At 44.1% G+C, this 14,036-nt stretch overlaps 1 long non-coding RNA gene across 1 annotated transcript; it reads right to left on the bottom strand.

Moving 5' to 3' along the window:
* Nucleotides 1-12,678: 12,678 nt before the first annotated feature.
* LOC135966461 (uncharacterized) lies at nt 12,679-13,569 on the bottom strand. Its single transcript, XR_010579781.1, has 2 exons — nt 13,315-13,569; nt 12,679-13,221 (listed from the first exon to the last, which is right to left on the bottom strand). It is a non-coding gene; the product is annotated as an uncharacterized lncRNA (long non-coding RNA).
* Nucleotides 13,570-14,036: the final 467 nt, after the last annotated feature.

The following is a 14,036-nucleotide window of genomic DNA, read 5'->3' on the forward strand; positions in this document are numbered from 1 at the left end:
CATAACACAAATCCAAACGACTTTCATGTGACACACAGAACCCTCCATAATGCAGCCACTGGCTATCTTTTTAACTTTATTTCTTGCCACCTTGGGTAACCATCTATCCCAGTTGGCTTAGGACTAAGGAGATGGCCAGGATGTGAGACTTTCAGTGCTAAAATCAAGAAAGTCTGAGGCAAACTGACACAAGTTGCTTTTGACTCCAGCAGAGCTCCCTATACACCCTCAGCTATTTCCCCACCCACAGGGTTGTTTTGTGCTGTCCATTCTGCCCAGATCCTTTCTGTCATCCAACCTTTTACTGGGCTAATTCTCACTTATGCTTCTAGACTGGGTTCAGGAGGTGCCTGAGGCTGGAAACCTCTCTTGCCTTCATGCTGGCAGACCCATAGGTGAGCTCAGGGCCTCTCCTCTGTCCCCATGGAGCACTCGGGATATGACTATCACAGCCGGGACGCTGCATGGAACATTTCTCCTTGTGTGTCTGCCTCTCACACAGGATGTAAGCTCTCAAGGCCAGGACCTGTGTCTTACTCCTCTTGTATCCGCAGTGTTCAGCCCAACACCTGGCACGTAGTGGTTGGTGGAATCAGTTATTCAGGAACCCCAAGCATAATCCTTTGTGGAAAAAAATGTTATTGCTAATTTAGGAAAAATCCCAATCCTAATCAGTTCTTTAGCCATTTTGAATATAGGTACCTTCCAGTTTAGCTTTTCAGATGCAGTTTCCATGAAGAAACTGACCCAGAATTAACCAATAGCCCTGGAATAACTTCTGTGTCATCACACTTCAATGATTAATTTTAGAAATGTGTTACCAGATACTTAATTTACTGCAAGTTTGTTTTGTAAATGAGATAATTAACAAAATATGCTTTAAATTTGACCATAATAACACGTTCTTGTCATTCTATGGGATTACTATAAGCTTAAATGACAGAATAAATGTAAAGGTGCTTCAAAACATTTAAGCACTGATATGAACGTAATACATTACTATCAAGGTCGTTTTTATCCTCATGATTAATGTGGTATGGTCTGCTGATACATCCTACAGAAAACTGAGAATCTGAGAAAGTAGAAAACTGATATAGTTTTGCCATTTATCTGCATGTGACTCAGGCAAGTAATGTCACTGTTCTGAAGCTCCATGTCTATCAAAAACAAATGAGGACCATAATATCTACCACATAGGGCCAAAATCAATGAGCTAATGTATGAAGAAAACCTGGAGATACAAAGGAGAATGGTGTTGGTGATGATGATGGTGTTGGGACAGAGATGGTGTTGATGATTAGTAGTGTTGATGATTGGTTGATGGTGATGGTGATGGTAATGACGATGGTGTTGACGATCGTGATGGTGATGATGGTGTTGGTCATGAGGATGGTGTTGGTGGTGGTGATGGTGATCAAGCTGGAATAAGTGATGGGGTTAGAATAGTGATGGTGTTGAGACGGGAACAGCGTTGGTGATGGTGTTGATGGTGATGGTAGTGATGGTGATGATAGTGTGGGAATGGGGATGGTTATGGTGATTATGATAGTGTTGGTGATGGGGATGGTGTTGGAGATGATGATGGTGATGAGACGGGGATGGAGATGGTGATAATGATGGTGCTGGGATGGGAATGGTGATGGTGATGGGGGGTGTTGAGTAATCGGAATGGTGTTGGGTATCATAACAGTGGTGATAACGATGGTGATGGTGATGGTGATGGTCCTGGTGATGATGTTGTTCATGGTGATGGTGTCGGGGTGGTGTGTTTGAAAGCTAACAGAGTGGAGTGCCATAACTTGGCTTAGTGCCTTGCTCATAAGGAAAGCATTCAGCAAATTTCTTTTGACTGAATGAGTGGAAGAAGTGGCTTTGGGAGGCCTTTTACTCTACTACACTTTATCTTAATATTAAATTCAGCAGTCAATGGTATCAGAACCCAAACTGTATTTACATACATGTGAAGGAGAGACTGGCTTTCCGGGGCCTGACATTTTTGCTTGATACTGATTAACTTACATATTTCAACTGAAATCTGGTTTCAAATATTTGAGATTTTGAATGTTTTGCCTTCTCTTTTTTCCTTTGCCCACGTATGATCTCACTTTGCTTTGTGATCCCTGTTGTGCAAGGCAGAAGACTTTCCAGCTGTGGCCTAGGGCCGATGCTCTGGTCCCTCCATGACCGACTGCACTTGAATGTAAGACAGAGCTGATCATGAAGAATACTCTCCTTTCCCATAAGCACCACTTTGCAGCAATGACTAGAAGAAAGGTCCAAGCTCAGATCTAAAATTAGAATTAGCCATGTTTCATCAAATCTAGACTTTGGCAAAGAAATCATTTCTGCCTCATAGTTAAACTCTGAGAGTAAACAAAGAAGTCACCAAAGACATGTGGCTCCTTCTTGACCAGACCATAGGGGTCACTGCCCAAGTCTCTGAGTCAGAAGTAGTAACCATCCCTCCGCCAGCTGGTTCTTCCCAACCAAACACCCACACTGCAGCTTAATGATTAGCCATTATTCTTTCTTTCCTCCTCCTCTAACCAGCTCTCCGTAGCAATGTCCAGGCTCATTCCACAGATGCTTGTGTGAGAACAGATCTATATTAAATCCAGATGAGAAAAATGCCTGAAAAGGAGGAAATGATTTAGTTTAACAACTGAGGACTTAAGTGCATGCAGATTGACATTAGTTTGTGCCTAGAAATTGTGACACATCTGCAATCCCACGGAGGAACCGTGCTAAAGGGGCCGCGCGGCAGGAGCACTGGCCTGAAAAACAGTCTCATAACATGGAATCTGCTCCCAGATACAGGATAAGTTACACGTTTCTTTAAGAATGCGATCTCATTGCACACATAGAATCATTTGTGTTATCAACTGACTTCCTCAAAAATGCTTGTTATTGGCATAATTTAAATTAAGACCATCAAACAGAGCTCCAGAAAGAGCACAGTGTTATAACTGAGAAGAGACAATATACACTCAGACTTTTTTTTTTTTTTTTTTTTTGAAGCAAGTCTCACTCTGTCACCTGGGCTGGAGTGCAGTGGCATGATCTCGGCTCACTGCAACCTCCACCTCCTGGATTCAAGAAATTCTCCAGCCTCAGCCTCCCAAGCAACTGGGATTACAGGCATGCACCACCACACCTGGCTAATTTTTGTATTTTTAGTAGAGACGGGGTTTCACCATGTTGACCAGTCTGGTCTCAAACTCCTGGTCTCAAGTGATCCACTTTCCTTGGCCTCCCAAAGTGCTGGGATTACAGGCATGCGCCACTGTGCCTGACCAGAATTCTTCCTTAAAGACCAAAGATATCATAACCAAAGTTACGTATTGAGAAGCACATCCTCGACTTCAGAAGTGATTTTAGTTTTGATTTTTGGTTACATCTGTCATCTGTTCGTTCATTCACTCATCAATTATTTCTTGATCACTTGCTAAGTGCCAGGCTGCATACTGTTCTACTCATAGTATAATTCTTCTTTAAGCATTTATTACATTATAAAAGAAACTTCCTGCAAAAAAAACCCTATAATATGTGAGTTAGTTCAAGTTGCTATCTCTAAGGCTTATAATCAAAGCTACAGTATAAAGTACAGAAAGGTCTATGACCTTCTTCACTTTTCTAGTTAATGACATTAAGTTTGACTATAAGAAAATATTTATTTTCTTTAGTCTAAAAATGTATATCATTTCCTAAAGTGGAGACCATTTTTAGAAGCATTAACAGCCCTGACGTGTTTGGACATTAGCACCACTTTGTTTTGCCTGTCAAAATAAAGATTTTATCCCAGCTATTTTCCTCTTTCCAAACAAGACTTTCCAGACATTCTGGGCTGAATTGTGTCTGAGAAGTATAGGTGAAAAACTCACAAATCACCGTGAATCTAAGATCCAAATTTGTCGTCTTAATTCTGGTAACTTACCCTCTTGAGATTTTGTATGACGGTGACAATTTCTCAGAGAAAATATCCTCTACCTTAGAAATGAAGGCTATCGGGGTGTCAATCACTGAAACATGACTGAAAACGGCAACGGGAAGAGATTTCCAACTCCTGAATTGTCACGTGTCTGCAGCAGATGTACCAGAAGTGGTGCACACGTGCATTGCTGGTGGTCCTGAACGTTGGTGCAATCCTTTGGGAAAACCATTCACATTTCACGAGTCACAAAAGTCTTGCTTCACTTTGGATCAGTAATCTCAGTCCTGGGAAAAGTTCCTTTGGAAACAGCATCTTTAGTGTTGCAAGCAATATTGTCACAAAGATATGTAATCCAGATACCAGCCAGGGCATTGCTGCTGCTTGAGGAGAGCTCTCCAGTTCCACCACAGCCTTGTGGATTTTAAGGAGACTCATCTTCTCATGGTCACCTCAACCCTCAGGCTCTTGCTTCTACACACATTGACCTCACTGCCATCATGTCCACTATGAAAGGAAACTCAGTGTCTTCATTGACACATGCACCTACACACCTGTGCACATACACCTATGCTCACATGCACACCTTTCCAAGCTCACACACACCTGTGCTCACACACACACACCTGTGCTTACACACACACCTGTGCTCACACACACACACCTGTGATCACACACACCTTTCTAAGCTCACACACACCTGTGATCACACACACCTGTGCTCACACACACACCTGTGCTCACACACACGCACACATGTGCTCTCCTACACCTGTGATCACATACACCTTTCTAAGCTCACAAACACCTGTGCTCACACATGCACACCTGTGCTCACACACACACCTGTGCTCACTCACACACACCTATGCTCACACACACACCTGTGCTCACTCACACACACCTATACTCACACACACACCTGTGATCACACACACCTTTCCAAGCTCACACACACACACCTGTGCTCACACACACACCTGTGCACATGCATCTATGCCCACACACACACTTTTCCAAACTCACACACACCTGTGCTCACATACATACACACCTGTGCTCACACACACACCTGTGCTCACTCACACACCTGTGCTCACTCACACACCTGTATTCACACACACACCTGTGCTCACTCACACACCTATGCTCACTCACACACCTATATTTACACACACACCTGTGCTCACTCACACACCTGTATTCACACACACACCTGTGATCACACACACCTTTCCAAGCTCACACAAACCTGTGCTCTCACACACACACCTGTGCTCACACACACACCTGTGCACACACATACACACCTGTGCTCACACACACCTTTCCAAGCATTCATGAGTGCCACAGCCATCACAGAAGACTGGCATGGGTGAAAGGAGTCAGTGTGAAGAGGGATCCACATCACAGCAACATGCACAACTCTGCACTGGTCATTGGGCATCTTTGCTTTTTAAAAATATCCTTTGACCACTCACCAGAACATTGAAGAATTTCCACTTAATCCTTTCGTTGTGGGTTTATTTTTTTGTCGTTTCCTATCTTGCTCCCTCAACCCTGTCCACCTCCTCCCACTCTGGAAACACTTCTCACATTACTCCAGGACTCAATACCCTGGCAGCCACATTCTGCCCCTGGCCCTCCTCTCCACCCCCATCCCGGCATGGGGCTCATCGAGGCACAAGGCACTTCCATTGATGGAACTCGCCTGAAAGCAGCAGTGGTCATAGGGGAGATGTATGCTCCCTTTACGGCGATCCTATGGACCACTGCTTGTAATTGTGAAATATTGCAAACAAGCCAAATAATCAGCAATGCAAATATTTAAAAATGAATTATGCTAGTGGATGCCTAGGGCTGAGGGGAGTAGGACAGCTGGAGGTGATAACTAAAGAGTATGGTTTCTCTCGGAGTGATGAAAATGTTCTGATATTGTGGTGATGGTTGCACAACTCTGTGATTATACTAAAAACCACTGAAGTGCATACTTTAAATGGGTGAATTACATGGCATGTCAATTATACCTCAACAGTTGCAGTGAGCCAGGATCACACCACTACACTCCAGCTCGGGTCACAGAGGCAGGCCTTGTCTCAAAACAACATTATACCTCAATAAGGCTGTTACCAAAAATACTTATGCTATATTCTCATGATGAAATATTACCCAACAAATAAAGTGTGGAATTGTAATGATCCTGTCTACCTCCCCACTCATGGCAGTCTGTGATTTGATCTGCGTGTTTGGGTCTTGCCTTTCCTATTTAACACCTGGCTACGACACTTACCCATTCATCTTTTGGACTCAGCTTCTATTATCACTTCTTCTGTTATCGGATCCCACTCTTGGCTTTGGCAATGACTTCTGCACTGAAATGCCTGGTCTTGAAATCTATGAATATTTGGATTTGATTTCTGTTCTGAACCATTTTTTTCTGACTTGTGCAACCAACTTAAACATCAGCTTTGTATACGAGCCACGCTGCATCCCACCATCACCTCTAGGAAGCATCCCTGTCCCACCCACAACCAGGCTAGGGCAAGCCCAGACAGGCGCTCATGGCACAGCATTTAAGGAAGTGCTCACTCCCAGGCCCTTACAAATATAGGCTCAGCTCTGAGAGTGAATGCTTCCTTAAGAGAGGCTTTCAGGTTGGAAAAATTTAAAGAGGCACTCACTCTCAGGAGCAGATCTTGCATTTGTGAGCGCTTAAGAGTGAGTACCTCCTTAAATGTTGTGCCCAGAGTGCCTCCCTTGACTCACCTGGTCCCTGCCCTGCTGACACCACGTAACCCAGAGGTGGCGAAATCAGACACTAGACCAGCAGGGTGTGTGTGCTCAATTAATGATTTTTACTTCTTCATCAGCTTTGTCATAATAGTTTTTCCAGCTAACATTTACAAGTAACAATTATGCCCAATAAGTTTCACTTCTCTTTTCAAGACTCCAAATTTAATTCTATTCCACTGAGCAAAATTCATCCGGAGACCAAAGGAACAGAGTATGCTTAATAGCATAGACATTCCGTTTTCCCTGTAATAAACAGTCAAGAAAGCAGGCAGGATCCTCGGACCATTCCTTAAGAGTCTGCCTCTCCAGCTGGGGTCATTGGAGAAATATTGAAATGCCTTCCTACACCCATGCCATAATCACAAAAGCTGAATTCACATATACCTTATACTGGGAAATAAATTCACTTCCTTTGAGGAAACAGTCTCTGTTCCATTCTGCATGGTACTGGTGTCATTTGCTGCGTGGTAACCACCCCACAAGTTCTTCTTGCCCACCGCGCAGATAGAGCTGATTTATCAAGACAGGGGAATTGCAATAGAGAAAGAGTTTAATATACATAGAGGCAGCTAAATGGGAGACCAGAGTTTTATTATTACCCAAATCAGCTTCCCCGAAAATCTGGAGGCTGATTTTTTTAAAGATCGCTAGGCAGGCAGGGCCTAGGGAAAGGGGAATGCTGACTGGTTGGGTCATTGATGGAATCACAGGGGTCAAAGCTGTCCTCTTGAGTCCATTCCTGGGTGGGGTCCACAAGGCCAGATGAGTTTACTGGTCTGGGTGGTGCCAGCTGGTCCACTGGAATGCAGGGTCTGAAAAATACCTGAAACACCAATCTCAGCTTTCACAATAGTAACGTTATCCACAGGAGCAACTAGGGAGGTTAGGAATCTTGTGGGTTGTGGCTGTGTAACTCCTGAGCCATAATTTCTAATCTTGTGGCTAATTTGTTAGTTTTACAAAGGCAATCTGGTGACGCAGGTAAGGAATGGGCTTGTTTTGGGGAGGGGCTGTTATCATCTTTGTTTCAAAGTTAAACTGTAAACTAAATTCCTCCCAAAGTTAATTTGGCCTACGCCCAGGAACGAACAAGGGTAGCTTGGAGGTTAGAAGCAAGAGGGAGTCTGTTAGGTCAGATTTCTCTCAGTTATAATTTTTGCAAAGGCAGCTTCAGTCTCATCTAACCCTGGCTTCCAGGATGTCATGTGGCCAGGTCTGACCGGTCATGATTCCTCAAACCCTCTCCAGTGAGTAGGCACATGCGTCAGCAGAACCAACAAGAATCCTGCATGAAAACTGACAAATGCGCACGACAGGGAGCGGGTAGCCTCCCACCCTGCAGGGTTCTCAAGCTAGAAAGACCTCATAAACCGGCAGCTGCCAATGGCCATTCTTGCTGCCGTGGCTGGAGAATCAAATCACTGCTGAGAACAGAGCCAAAGGACAGGGGTAGACACAGAGCCCTGAGGATGGTACTTCAGTGCCTGGATTCGGCTATGTCTGAAATCTGGCAACCTAGACTTTTCCATAATGAGCCAAATGTGTTTGAGGGGAGGAACATTTGTTTTGTTTCGCTTGAGGTAGTCTGAATGTATTTTTGTCAGTTGCAATTAAGAGAGTCTAGACTCGGTGAAACCCCGTCTCTACTAAAAATGCAAAAAATTAGCCAGGTGTGGCGGCAGGCGCCTGTAGTCCCAGCTACTCGGGAGGCTGAGGCAGGAGAATGGCGTGAACCCAGGAGGCGAAGCTTGCAGTGAGCTGAGATCGTGACTGGGCGAATGAGCGAGACTCCATCTCAAAAAAAAAAAAAAAAAAAAAGAGAGAATTTAGACTAATAAAGCCAAGATCCACTCATTCATTCAGTATTCTTCTCTTTTGTCTTTCTCGCCTGCTTCATTTTCTTTTCTTCCGGCCTCCTGCATTCTCACCTTCATCAACATTCTCTTTTCTTCCCAAAAGTCCCCAGGCCGGGCCTGCCACTGCAGACTATGCCTACGATCACCTAATTTTTTCCCAAAGGGATCGTTTAGAACATCTGGCTTCAGACATGGGGTTCTGAATTCACCTTATTACAATGTGAAAACTAGCCTGTTTATTTCCTCCGGGTGAATAAAATCTCTGCTGCCTCACTTTATCAGAGAGAACAGCAGCCCATGACAGTACATGCCTAAGGGTCTTAAGGTTGTAGCCACGCAATGACTGTAAGGATGTAGGTTTTCCTCAACCAGTATACACCCAGGCTAATGGTAAGGACTTGCTTATTAGCTGAAAACATGCTGGGCAGAGGTATCTGATTCAGTATGAGTGTAAATAGAAACAATGCATATATCTCAAGCTTTGTTTGTAATTTTTCTCTTTCTTTCCTCTCTTTCTTCCTTCCTTCCTTCATTTCTGTCTCTCTCTCTCTCTCTCTCTGCCTCTGTCTCTCTCTCTCTCCCTCTGCCCCACTTTCTTTCTTTCCACAGAGTCTCACGCCTTCCGCCCAGGCTGGAGTGCAGTGGAGTAATCTAGGCTCACTGCAACCTCTGCCTCCCAGGCTCAAGCAATTCTCAGCCTCCTGAGTAGCTGGAACTACAGGCATGCACCACCATACCTAGCTAAAATTTTTTGTACTTTTAGTAAAGGTGGGGTTTCGCCATGTTGGCCAGGCTGGTCTCGAACTCTTGGCCTTAAGTGATCCACTCTCCTCGGCCTCCCAAAGTGCTGGGATTACAGGCATGAGCCACTGCGGCCGGCCTCTTACAGTTTTTTATATCTTCAAGATTTTTCAGCAGATTAAATATACAGTTGCTTGCTTCACTCGATGCAGTGTAAAGATATACAGATACATAGATTACTGGGGAAGTAGAAATAAATACTAAATTCTCACAATGAAAGTTTGAAGAGCCAAATTAGCAAGTCGTCTTATTTAATGACGTCTAGCAAAAGTGGACACACTCAGAGATCAGTGAAAATTCTTTCCTCTTTAGATAGGTAATAGACTTTCTAAAGAAATACCAAAGTTGCTTAAACACAGCATTTCAGACCACACAGTCTTGGAATTTAAATATTCATCATCAGGCTGGGTGCAGTGATTCACACCTGTAAACCCAGTACTTTGGGAGGCCAAGGTGGGAGGATCGCTTGAGGCCAGGAGATTGAGACAGCCTGGGCACCATGGTGAAACCTCATCTCTATAAAAAATACAAAAATTAGTCGGGCATGGTGGCACATGCCTGTAGTCCCAGCTACTCGGGAGGCTGAGGTGGGAGGATCACCTGAGCCTGGGAAGTAGAAGCTGCAGTGAGCCCTGATCGTGCCACCACACTCCATTCTGGGCAATGGGAGAGAGACTCTGTCTCCAAAAATTTTTTTAATTAAAAATAAAAATAATAAAAATTTATCATCAAAGTAGTCATGGAGATAATGAAAGATGGTAAACATCTGAGAGAAGGGAGTGGACACACCATTCCATGGGAACTCACCATGGTAGATCTCTGGGGAGGGCAGTGAGCACAAGGTCAGCTGGGAGGCAAGACTTGGACAAACAACTGTTCATGTCACCAGTTAGGGAACAATGACGAAGACTGTCCAACTGAAGGAAATGTGAGAGGAGGAGCCAGCAGACGGATGTGTGATTCCACATCAAAGGCAGCACAAGGAAAGTTTGTGAATGACCTGGAACACCTAGCTAAGAAGTGTGGACTTTATTCCTTTTGGAGAATGGGGGGTGGTGCCACTGGAGATTTTGGGTCCTGGTCTGATGCATGAACAATGATATTTCAGAGACATAAACCTGGCTGCAGTGTGCACTAGATGACAGGTGGACAGGAAATCTGGGGAATTCATCAGAACTCATCAGAATGGCACAGTGGAGTCACCAGGAGCAGCTACGGCGAGGCATCTGAGGCAGGGACCCTTGGGCTCTATGGACATGACGTGGTTTGTGAAAGAGACAGGAATCCTTCTCAAGGAGGCTTTGTGCTCATGCCCCTGGAGGTGGAAAAGGGAACCCAAGAGGGGACAAGATCTGTCTTCCCCAGGCCAACCCCAAGAATCAGAGATCCGGAGCTGCAGACAGAACGCAGAAGGGCTGTGGGGGCCTTTGTGAGGATCTGGGCTGGCTCCAGCTGTCAGCTACATTGCCAGAAAAGCAGTGAAACAGACTTAGGGAAGAGGGTCCTCTTCCCGCTGCACCGCACCAGAAAAATTCTAGGTCACCTGCAGGCTGACATTTGTACAATGGAGATGGGCTTTCCAAAAAAGAACACAAAATTTAATATTTTATATATAAAAATAAATTATTGTTTTGAATAAGAGGAGAAATTACAATAAATTATAATTGTTAAATAAATAACGAACAAATAACACAAACATCACATAACCGAGAATAATAATATTTTAATTAACCAGCTGACACAATTGTATAATGATCTTCTTTTTTCCAGATATTTTTAGCTGTATACTCTCACTGCCTTTTAATGTCAACTTTATAACATTATTTTCTATAAAAAGCAAGAAAGATATTTTTAACCTCAGTTCTAGCATGGTTGAAGGAAATTAGTTTTTTAATTTTGATCATTTAAGAAAGTTTCTTTCTGCTTCACAAAACTTTATTGGTAATAGGCAAATTTTTAAGTGTTATTAGGTTTGGGGGAATCTCTGTAAAATGTGTTTCATGCATGAGTTGTAAGAAAGATTTGGGGGCATTTCGGGGTTTCTAGTCTATTAACTTATGCTAAATACCTTTTGAATTGATGACACTTGTTACCAGCTTACCACCAATGTCTTCATTATAGTAATGCACTGTGAGTTCATGTTATCTTCATCGATGTTGGCATTTTGTATCAAATCAGAAAGAAATAGGTTCCCATACAGGTATGTCTGGGCAAGGCCATTTCAGGCCAAGGGAAGAGCATAAGGAACATGCTTTATGCTGAGACAGAGTTTGGCAAAAGCAAGGCATTCAGTTTGACAGAATACAGTTTAAGTAAAACAGCAGTGGATGAGTGAACAAGAAACAGTTGGGATCAAGTAAGGAGGTAGGAAGTTATGCTAAATACTGGCACATGGCTAACAAAGACCATTATCCTTTTAGTTAAGAAATCAAAGACCTATTTCTGGACCTAAACACATGAAAGCCACTGCTAAGGTCATTATCGCTGAAATCAGACTGACCAGATTTCCAGCCCTAACTGCCGCTAACGAGCTTGTGAACCTTGCTAAAAATAATTTGGCTCTGCATGAAAGTGACTGCAAACTGCATATATATATGCAAACTGCATATATATATCACTACGCACTAAACGAATCCACAACCCGACTTCTCTTTCCTTCTCTTTAGAGGATCTCTAACATTCCCACACTCTCCAACACTGCCTGATGTGAGGTGAGTGTGGACATACGAGGCATCTACATGGAAAGAGTCAATGGTACTAACTGTTGCCATTGCCATAGCTTAGTGTAACAAATTTTCTTTTTCTTTTTTCTTTTTTAATTTTCATTTTATCCAGGCGCGGTGGCTCACGCCTGTAATCTCAGCACTTTGGGAGGCCGAAGCGGGTGGATCAGGAGGTCAGAAGTTCAAGACCAGCCTGACCAATATGATGAAACCCCGTCTTTACTAAAAATACAAAAATTAGCCGGGCGGGGTGGCAGGGGCCTGTAATCCCAGCTACTCGGAGGCTGAGGCAAGAGAATTGCTTGAACCTGGGTGGCAGAGGTTGCAGTGAGCTGAGATCGTGCCACTGCACTCCAGCCTCGGTGACAGAGTAAAACTCTGTCTCGAAAAAAAAATTTTCATTTTATTTTATTTTTTAGAGATAGAGTCTCACTCTGTCACCGAGGCTGGAGTGCAGTGGCATGATTCTGACTCACTGCAGTCACAAAATCCTGACCTCAAGCCACCCTCCCGTCTTGTATTCCCAAGTAGCTGGGGCTACAGGTGTGTGCCACCATGTCTAGCCAATTTTTTAAAAAATATTTTGTAGAGCCAAGGTTTCAGTATGTTTCTCAGGCTGGTGTTGAATTCCTGGCCTCAAATGATCCTCCCATCTCAGCCTCCCAAAGCACTAGGATTACAAGCATGAGCCACCACACCCAGTCTAGTTTAGCAAATTTTCAAATTTGTATGACCATGTGAATGCAAAGCTAGGGCCCCTCCGGGACCTTAGGAGGGGATCCAGGCAAGCAAAGCTCAGTTTCAACAGTATCACTGTGAAGCCGCCTCTGGTCCCACGGCTTTACCTGCCAAACAGGAAGGAAGGCCAACAGCTGAGAGTCATGAGGTAAGCGGAACAAATTCACACAAAATATATGTGATTCACTCACTGGAAACCACCTGAATCCCAGAAGGGGCCTGTGCCCGGGCTGTAGTCCTGGGTAATGCAGGCGTAGGCAACAAGACCGTGACAGGTCAGTTACCACCGTGGATGTGAAACTCGTAGAAATTCAAGACAAAATCACAGTAATCCCAGCGATGACAGATGAGAGTCTGGTGCATCATTTTCACAAAGAAATATCTGAAAGACATAGTACGAAGACACAGTGCAAAGAAAAATATCAACAAGACCTTATGACTAGGTAGAGAGCAAGAAGAGAGGGGTGTTTCCTACCTGGGAACGTGGAGAGGATGATGGCTTCACTACCAACAGCTTGAGGCTCCTAGCATTAACCGCTCAGTTTTCTCCCTTCATGCTCAGTATCACCATTGCCAGTACTTTAGGAGAGAAGTGGGGAGTGGAGTTATTTCTGCCCAAAGCCCACAAGGTGAGGAGAGTGCCACAGTACTGGCTAAAACAAGAAAACTCAGAAGAAACCAAGTGTGAGAACGGAGGTAGCTGCCGCAGAGACGGAAGCAAGAGAGCTCTGGGTGGAGTCAGCAGAGAGCTCACCAGGAAACCAGGACTCATGCCTGGACAGCCAGGAATGTGACACAAGCCACTCACGAAGGCCTCGGATAAAGTGGAGCTCCCCAAGTACTATTCCTTGTACAGTATCTGTCAGATTTTATTAAGTTCCAAGTAACAGAAACCAAGAGTGCTCAAGTTGGCTTGAAGAATTGATGTAATTCTTGCTCTAAGAAAAATGCAGTTCAGGTTCCTGTTCTGCTTCTCAGCCATCTGCTTCTCCTCTTCTCCACATTCTGGCTTCATCTTTAGGCCAGCTTCCCTTGGGATAGAAGATGACTGTCCTCACAAGATAAAATGGTTACCCTCATGAATCAGCTGCCAGCGACAACCAAGGCCCCGACTTCTCCATTCATATTCAAAGGAAGAGAAAAAGACCTGCTCCTCCAACACAAACACACACACTCACAACTGTCCAACAATTGGAA

Source organism: Macaca fascicularis, chromosome 12 (assembly GCF_037993035.2).
Source record: "Macaca fascicularis isolate 582-1 chromosome 12, T2T-MFA8v1.1".
NCBI classification, from domain to species: domain Eukaryota; kingdom Metazoa; phylum Chordata; class Mammalia; order Primates; family Cercopithecidae; genus Macaca; species Macaca fascicularis.